The sequence below is a fragment of the Terrapene carolina genome, unplaced genomic scaffold, assembly GCF_002925995.2.
Source record: "Terrapene carolina triunguis isolate 2854851 unplaced genomic scaffold, T_m_triunguis-2.0 Scaffold499, whole genome shotgun sequence".
NCBI classification, from domain to species: Eukaryota; Metazoa; Chordata; order Testudines; family Emydidae; genus Terrapene; species Terrapene triunguis.
In genome coordinates, this window is record NW_020664850.1 from 3,529 (window position 1) to 12,825 (window position 9,297).

Sequence of the window (9,297 nt, forward strand, 5' to 3'; positions counted from 1 at the left end):
CCCCCCCCCCCCAAAACGCACTGGCCTTCGATCGCCTTGCGTGCTAGGCTACAGGTAAGAAGCAGAGTGGAGGAGCTCGGAGGAGAGGGGGGGCAGATACCTTTCCCCCTTCTGTCCCCCCATCACATAGGGGGAGGGAGGCAGGTATCCTTCCCCAACCTGCCCCCCCCCCCCCCCCCAATTATATAGGGACAGGGCTTAGAAGAGGGATCTCTAGTCAATTTCAGACTGCAAGGGGAGTGGGCTAGAAACTAGCCGGAGTGGGAAGGGGGGCAGTCGTCTGATCCCCGCAGAAGGGGAAACCCCCCCCGCCATGCACAGCCGTGGGGGTGGAGGGCGGGGAGATGCTGCCCCCACCTGGGCCAACCAGGCCCCCGGCCCTGGGGACAGATTGAAGCCAGCGCCCCCTAGTGGGGAAAAAATAATCAATTACTGTATCTCCAGAGCTATTCGCTTCCCAGCCAAGGGGACGTGCGTCCTCTTAGCAAGTGTCCCCCCGGAAGGGCCCCCGCCCACCTAGTGTATCTCAGCACCGCTGGCCATGTAAGGTGGGGTTCGATTGGCCGGCGGGACCCCCGCTGTGAACCCTCCCCGTACGCAGGGCCACGGGAACAGGATCCGAGCCCGAATCACCGCCGAGCTCCAGGAATCAGAAAAGCCAACTCAATATCCCCCCGCGTGGTGGGAACCGGGACCGTCTGGGTCCGATCGAGGGTCTCAAACAAGCGTTAAACCCCAAAGGGAGGCTCCCACAGAAGGGGTGGCGAGATCGCACGCCGTCGGGGACGAGATTCCAGGCTAGATGCGGGGCTGTTTTCTCTGAAGACTGTGTGGGTGCCTCAGTTTCCCCTATGCCTTTCTTAAGTATGTAGGTGGTGGGATAAGGGGGTGTCATTATTGCAAAGCCCTAGAGGGCCGGTGTGATGGTGTCTGCAGAGAGAATGGCTGACACCCTGTCTCCTGATGGCCTGGGCCCCTCCTCTGCAAAAGTGCCAACTGAAGGTATTGGAGAACAAAGATCAGGTGGTCTCCTGGCCCGGGAAAGAGACTAAGGAAGAGGAGGGGCTGGAGAGTTTCAGTTTGGAGCTGGCTGGGGAAAGAGAGGGAGGCCCAGACCCGGGACCTGGCCTCCCTGCCCCCAAGATGGACCTGACCGAGGGGTCCTGTTTCCTGTACCTACAAGCTCTGTTTTGGACCATGTTCCTGTCATCTAATAAACCTTCTGTTTTCCCGGCTGGCTGAGAGTCACGTCTGACTGCAGAATTGGGGGGCAGGGCCCTCTGGCTTCCCCAGGAGCTCCACCTGTGGGAAGCGCACAGGGTGGACGGGGAGGCTGAATGCTCCGAGGTCAGACCCAGGAAGGTCGAAGCTGTGGAAGCTTCCTGCCCTGGAGACAGTCTGCCCCGAGAGAGGAGGCTCCTGACTGGCTTCGTATGGAGTAGTTCCAGAGCATCGCCCGGTGTCTCTGTGACGGGGGAAGGGGTATTTGAACCCCGATATCTCCCGAAGCAAGGACAGCAGAACGCCAAGCTAGGTATCCCTGGAGAGCTAGGAATTCTGGCTTTTAGGTGGTGCACCGTGGGCACCTCTGGCACAAATGGATACCAAGATACTTGCTGAAAACCAAGTGGCGACTGGCCGGGCAGAGCCAGAGATAATCGGAATGACAGGATTTTGATGACAGACACGTCATTAGAAGCCAGGGCACGAGGCCCGAGCCAGGGAGCCTCTCTGCCCCATGGCAGCTAGCAACCGGGCAAACCAAAGGTGTACCCCAGAGGTACCACGCGGGGGAGGGGGGGAGCTTCCCTGGCCCATCAAACTTCTGGAGCATCGCTGAGATCAAACGGGAGCGGGTCAGACTTAAAAACAACATGGTGGAGGGCATGGTGCACTGGAGCGGGCTGTGGAGAGGTAGAAAAGGATCCGAGAGGCAGGTCTGCCCTCCACAGAGCTCCAGTGTTTCATCTTCTCTCCTCCCCCAGAGCTGGGAACAGAACCCAGGAGTCCTGACTCCCCCCAGTTCCCCCGCACTCTAACCACTAGACCCCACTCCCCCCCCCCCCCCCCGAGCCAGGGAGAGAACCCAGGAGTCCTGGTGCCCAGTCGCCCCACTCTGACCCACTAGACCCCACTCCAACCAGTTAATCGCTGCTTCTCTAGAAGACACCAGGGATGGAGGAGGCTGCTGGGAGGTGTCTAGAACCAGAGACCCCCCCTTCCCGCAGCTCTGCCAAGGCCCCTCAATCCCCACCCTCTGTCTCCCCCAGCTTGGGGCCCTGTGATCCTATGAACAGCAAGCAGAGTCAGCCGGCTGAGCCTGGCCAACTCGTTACACCGCTGGAGAGCCAGACCCCGTTCTCCAGAGACAGCTCGGCTCCCTCTGCGCCGCAGGCCCTGGGAAAGGCCTCGGCCGAGGGGAAGGGAGCAGAGGCTCTCATGCTGGGCGGGGGGAGGGGGGCCCTCACTGTGGCTTTTTCGCCCCCCTGCGGGACCAGGATGATGCCCGTTTTGCGTAGGCTTTGGCGCCACAGTGCCGGCCCCAGGGGGTCCGGGGCGGGCAGGGTGGGAGAGGGGCAGGCCAGCGGGGACTGATAAAGGGGAAGGCAGGTGGCCGGGGGGGGCAGGATCCGAGCAGTAGGACAAATATGGGGTGCGGGTGGGGGGAGAAATATAGGGCAGAGATAGAAGAGAATCTAGATGTGGCCAAATTGGAGGGGCGGGGCCAGAACAATGAGGGGGTGGGGCTGGGGCCCCTAGATCATGCTGACGAGGGGGTGGAGGGAGAGATCCCAGCCCAGTTCCCGGCTGCTCAGTTTCAGGGCCCCCCTGAATGGTAAGAGGGGAGGAAGGAGGGTGGATTGTAGGGTTTGGGCCCCGCCCCCTCCAGGCAGCTCCACCCCCTCGGGTGTAATTAGCGAATTGCAGAACGAGCCGGACAGGCGGAGAAAATCAGTGTATGAGGAGAGCAGGAGAATGTCAGGATCACGGGGGCATGCTGGGATCAAGACCCAGTTCACATGGGACAGGGTCTATCCACATGGTGGGACATTAAACTGGGGAGAGAACCCAGGAGTCCTGGCTCCCACCCCCCCCCCATCTCAAAACCAACTAGACTGGAGTATTACTACTAAGCTGAAGACTTGGCTATAATCCAGGGGGGCACCTGTCCATGAAGCCACGCCCCCAAAGGCCCTCTAGCCACGCCCCCATGAGGGAAGTGAGCCACCAGAGGGAGTCAGCACCCCTCACAATCCAGCCCGGGAGGGGGGGGAGGGGGACAGACAGGAATGGGGATCCGGGGGGGCGGGTGTGTGCTGGAGGAGACTCACCTTGGGCCCTGTTGGTGCAGGGGAGACGGGGGGCAGGGCGACCCCATTCAAGCCGCTGCTCTCCTGAGGGGGGGGCTTCGTGGACTCTGTGGGGAGGACAGAGTAGCTGGGATGACACGGGGGCCTGGCATAACCCTCTCCCCCCATTCAGCCCCACCCAGCCTGGCACCTCTCGCCACAGTCTGCCCCAAGGGGCCCACCATCCCCCTCCTGGATCAGCCCCAGGCCCTGCCCCAGCTCACAAGCCCCGCCTACCGGTGGGTTTCTCCGGCTCCTCCCCCTCGGAGGCGGAGCTGTTCTCCTCATCAGGGACGATGGGGCCCAGAGTCTTGCGCTCCTTGGACTGGTCCTGCACCGAGATCTTCTCCCGGCTGCTCATGCGGCACACGGAGCTCCTGGGGGAGACAGGGGGTGTCAGCAGGGGTGGGGCCCGTTAGGCACCCCGCCGGCAAATGAGCCAGGGGCCTGACCCCACCCACCCTACTGGGCGGCAGCGGGGAGCTCAAAGTGAACCCCCAGACTCCTGCGGTGCTGGTGCCCCCACTCCCGACCCGCGGCCCCCCGATTCCTGCCCTGAGCTCCCCCCTGCTCTGCGGTGCCCCTCACTCCCGACCTGCAGCTTCCCGCACTCACCGCCTGTGCTTGGCGCTGTACACAGGCTGCTGCTCCGCGCTGGTATCGATCACCGCCTGCTTCAGGTGAGCTTCCTTCTTGCTGCGCAGCTGGGGAGGGAAGGGGGGGGGGGAAGGTCCGTCGCTGTATTCCTGGGACCCCTGTGATTTCCCTCCCTGCCCCGAAAACCCCACCAGGTAGGGAGGATGCTGGGAGATCCAGTGGGCTCAGGGCCGGGGGTTGCTGGACAGCCCCCCATTATGGCTGCCCCCTTACCCGGCTGAGTGGGAGTCTTGGCCAACGCTCCGCCCTCGGAGCAGGATCCCCGCGTGGGGTTAACCCTTTCCGGCCGTGCTGCCGAATGGACAGGCAGGTCCAAGCAGTGCGGGTGCTGCCCCGATCTGGGGGGCAGGGGCGCAGGAGTGGGGGGGCGGGGGAAAGAGGGAACAGGGCTGGGGGGGCCCCCTAACTCACGTCCTCCTGCTTCTTCTGCAGCTCCGCCAGCAGGCTGAGCGTGTCCTCGTCTGCCAGGTCGCACGGCCGCTGGCCCTGGCGGGGAGCAAGGGGGAGTGGTTGAGAGCAGCCCCAGTCCTCCATCTGTCCCCCCCCACGACCCCAAACTTCCCTTGACCCTGCCCCTAGCCCCCTCCCCAGCAGCTGCTGCTCATTTCCAGGCCCCCTCCCCCGGTCCCTTCGCTGCCCCCCAACTTCTTATGGCGCCGAGGCTGCTGTGATCCAGTAGATCCCTGCCACCTCTCTCTTATCTCCACCCTCTCCCTTCCCTGCTGCCCCGCCCCCTCCCGGGATCCCGCCCCCTCACCACGTTGTTGAGGGTGTCCATGTCACACAGATGCTCCACCAGCAGGCGGCAGGCTTCTTCCACCCCCCAGTGGGCCGCCGCGTGCAGGGGGGTCCAGCCGTCCTTGTCCTGCACGTTGGGGTCATAACCAGCCTGCAGGAGCAGTCTGCGCAGAAGAGGGGAGAGAAGTCAGGATGCCTGGGGAGGGGAGTGGGGACTAGTGGGTTAGAGCGGGGGGGGGGGGGGGGGGGGGGGCGGGGGTTACTCCTTTCTAACCCCACTAATCTTGGGCAAGCCACTGCCCCTCCGTGCCTCGGTTTCCCCAGCTGTAAACATGGGCCACACCTCTCTCGAAGGAGCGGAGCGGGGGCTGGGACACGAACGGCTGCTCCCAACCCACAGCTGCGTCCCCAGGGGGGCTGGGCGGCTATTAACTGACCCTGGGAGATGGGCGGGGGCAAGGGGGGGGGGAAATCCGAATGCGCTGACTCCGCTCCCCCGGCGGGACTGGGAGCCCCTCGGACCTGCCAAGCTGGTCGGACTGGGAGGGGCAGCACAAACCCTTGGGGGCTGGGCGGGAGGGACTCAGCAGCCAACGCAGCTCCCATGAGCCTCTGGGGGGCAGGTGGCTCCCCCAGCCCGGCCCAGCGGGGGCGGGAGCTGGCAGGAACTGGGGGCCGGAATTGCCAGGAGAGCAGGGAGCACAACAAACTCCGCCAGCCCGGTCGTCAGTGACGCCCAAGGGCGAGAAGGAAACTTGCAACAGGGACCCACAGCAATGCCTGGAACGAACCAGAGGGGAATGGCTGGGACACGGGGCCTGTCCCCTCTAGGGGGCGCTGGTTCCCATCTATCCCCAGGGCAGGGACTGGCTGGCTCGGGGAAGGGTGAGGGAATGGGACACAGGGCCTGTCCCCTCTAGGGGGCGCCGGCTCCCATCCGGACCCAGGGCAGGGACTGGCTGGCTCGGAGAGCAGGGAATGGGGCACGGGGCCTTTCCCCTCTGGGGGACACCAGCACCCATCTGGCCCCAGGGTGGGGACTGGCTGGCTCGGGCGGAGGGGAGGGGGCAGGGAATGGGGCACAGGGCTTTTCCCCCTAGGGGGCGCCGGCTCCCATCCAGCCCCACTCACCTCATAACCTCGATGTAGCCCTTGGCGGCGGCCACATGCAGGGCGCTGGCTCCGGTCTTGGGGTGGCGCGTGTCGTCGATGTGCCCGGCGTTCAGCCACTGGCGCGTGTCCTGCAGCATCAGCTCCTCCTCCTCCCGCTTGGCGGCCGCCACGTCCACCCCTGCGGGGACAGGCTGGGCGTGAGGGCGGGGCCGGGTGCCCCGGGGCCCCGCCCCCCTCCCGCGGCCCCGCACCTCCCCGCACCTCGCTTGGCGATCTCCTCCCGCAGCAGCGCCTCCATGCCATCGTCCTCGGCGATATCCAGGGGAATCTCCCCGTCGCTGTTCACCGCCGCCACCTGCGCGCCGTGGGCCAGCAGGTACCTGGGGACGGGCAAGAGCATCAGTCCTGAGGGCCCCTCTGGCCCGTGGAGCCCCCCATGGCCACGGGGCAGCCCCACCCCTCCCCTGGCTCCATCCCTTTGCAGTAACAAGGCTGCAGGCAGACCTGGCGCTGAGCCCCTGGCTTTGGGGGGGCTGCAGGACCCCAGCTTCTGCCCCCAAGAGCTTCCCTAGTTGGAGGGGGCCCCAGAAGAAGGCGCCTGTCCTACTTGTGGGGAGGAGCAGGAAATTGGTGGGGGGGCATGGGGTGAGCGGGGGGGATGGTCGCAGGGGAGCAATGAGGTGGTGCTCACAGCTGTGGGGGGAGGTTGTTCAGGGCAGGGTGGGGATCGGAGCTGGGGGGAGACTGGAACTCGTGGGGGGGGGGGGTCAGGGCAGGGGGGGGGGGCCCGGGTCTCTTCGGCCCATGGAGGGGGATTATGCAGCACGTGACCAGGGATTAGCGCCATGTGACAGGGATTACGGGACGTAGGGGGGATTAGGGGTCAGTGTGTGGCCGGGATCCCAGCAACTGACCTATGGGACTAGCAGCGCGGGCAGGTGGGAGAGGAAAGACCCGGCTGCCCACAGGGGGCAGTTTCTCCTTATGCCCAGAGCCCCCTGCCCCACCCTCCGCCGGGGGGCACCCACATAGAGCTCACCCTGCACTTGCCCAGACAGGCGGGGTCCCTCCCGCACCCCACGATCAGACAAACGCACCCACCCACGGAGCCTGGTTCTCCCGCCCCCTGCACAGATCCGACCTCCGGGCACGTCCAGCCCAGTGTGAATTCAGGGGGTTGTGACTGGGGCCTGTGGGTCTGGCCTGGGGGGTGGGGAGGGAAACCAGGGGAGATGGGCCCATGGGGCTGACCCAGGGGCAGGGCGGAGGCAGGATACCAGGGTAGATGGGCCCGTGGCTCTGATCCGGGGGGGGGGGGGGGGGGGGGGGGGGGGGGGGATACCGGGGGAGGTGGGCTCGTGGGGCTGATCTGAGGGGCAGGGCGGAGGCAGGATACTGGGGTAGATAGGCCCATGGCTCTGATCCGGGGGCAGGGAGGGGGTGAGATAATGGGGTAGATGTTCCCATGGGCCTGACCACCCCCCCCCACTCCCTGCCCCACTCACTGGGCGATCTCCTTGTAGCTGCAGGAGGCAGCAACATGCAGGGGCGTCCAGCCCTCATTGTCCGCCTGGTTCACGTCAGCTCCATTCTCCACCAGGAACTGCACCACCTCCAGGTTCTCGTCAATGCAGGCCTGGCGGGGGGGAGGTGTCAGAGACTGAGCGGATCCAGCCCCCCCCCCCCCCCCCGCTCTACCCACTAGGCACCACTCCCCTCCCTGAGCTGGGGACAGAACCCAGGAGTCCTGGCTCTCAGCCCCCCTGCTCTACCCACTAAACCCCACTCAGAGCCGTAGATAGAACCCAGGAGTCCTGGCACCCAGCCCTTGCCAAGACATTCCCTCACGCATCCATCTGTCTGGCCCTGGGCCGAAGCAGCCCTGGGGCTGTGCTCAGGCAGGACAGGTTTACCGGCCCCTGCAGCCCCTGGGACACGGGGGGGGGACGACGGGGACGTGGGATCCGGCATCAGCACCGGCTCTCAAAGCGCGGCCAGAAATAGCCAGGGGGGGGCGGGTTCGCCTGGCAGAGGCACTGCTCTCGCCAGCCCTGACAGCCGGGCGCATGACCGAGGCTGCGGGTCGGCAGTGAGGGGCACCAGCAGTGCTGCGGGGGGGGGGGTGGAGGGGCAGGCGGGCTCAGGTCCTGAACAGGAGTTCCCCCCCCATCCCCTGCCGGTGCCCCTCACTCCCGACCCGCAGCCCCTGCTACCCAGCCCTGGGCTCCCCGCCCCACAATTCCAACCCACGGCCTCCTGCTGTCCCAGCCCTGGGCTCCCCCGCCAGCTCTGCCGGTGCCCCTCACTCCCGACCCAGCGCAGTGAAGACCGAGAACTCCCAACCTCATCCCCGGTGGGCTCTGTGCAGTGCCCGGGGACCACCCACCATCCTGGCACGCAGCCATCCAAGGAGTGGGGGGATTAGGGGGGACGCGGGTGAAGCCAGGCAGCAGGCAGGGAGGAGGGGGAAGACGCCCAGCACAGGGACCGAGAACGGACACAAGCAGCAAGAACCCTTGGTTCTGTGGGGCTGAAATTGCAGATGGCGCTTTGGCCGGGCACCGGCGGCTTTCACCTCCCCGTCGGGCTGGGGAAGGGGCTCACCCCCCCCCCCCAGCACAGGGGGATTCCCCCAAACCCCCTCGCCGGGGAGCTGTGTGTGGACCCCTCAGCTCCATGGGCCCACCCAGAATGCCCTGGGGTGGAAGGCTATGGGGCACCCCAGATTCTTGTCTGTAGGGGGTGGGCACCCCACTCCCAGGTTGCTGGGGCATATGGACCTGACTGCCCCAGGAATAGGCACTGGGAGACCCCAAAATTCACTCTCACATGGGCACGCGCCCCAGAATTCACGCTCACTGGGGGGGGGTGTAACCTGATGGGGGGGAGGCTGGGCAGCCCCCCTGAATTCACACCTCTGCCTCTCTCACCTAACAGCCCCCTCCTGTGCTCCCCCTTCCGCCTCCCTGCCCCCGCTCACTGACGCGGTTCCCAGTTCTCCCTGGCTACGCCCCATTGCAGGGTTTGGGGTGGGGACCGGGCAAAGCGCCGCACAGGGCGATCTGCAATGGGGGTTGAGCTGAGGGGGGCTCCCCCTGAGGGGGGACAGGCCCCGCGCCCGCGCTGTCGGCCGCCAGCCCTGCTGGGAGGAGCTGCGGGCGGAGGGAGGCCGGGGTCCAGGGAAGGGAGCCAAGGCCGTCAGGAGAATGAAGTCATGGAAAGTCGGGGCGGGGGGACGGGACGGAGGGGGAGCTGGGAGCTTCCCTGATGAGAAACCCAGAAAAGGACTGGAACCGAATGGAACCTAAAAATAACCTCCCGGACGGGCCCTGGCATGGAGCCGGGCTGGATCCTGGGGGGCTGATGGGGACAGAGCTAGGACACAGGTGAATGGAGACAGCCCCACGCCCTGAACAGTTCTACAGGCCCTGCCAATGGG

At 65.8% G+C, this 9,297-nt stretch overlaps 1 pseudogene; it reads right to left on the minus strand.

The window, feature by feature from the left end:
* Positions 1-7,502, minus strand: part of LOC112125318 — an 11,026-nt pseudogene extending 3,524 nt beyond the window's left edge.
* Positions 7,503-9,297: the final 1,795 nt, after the last annotated feature.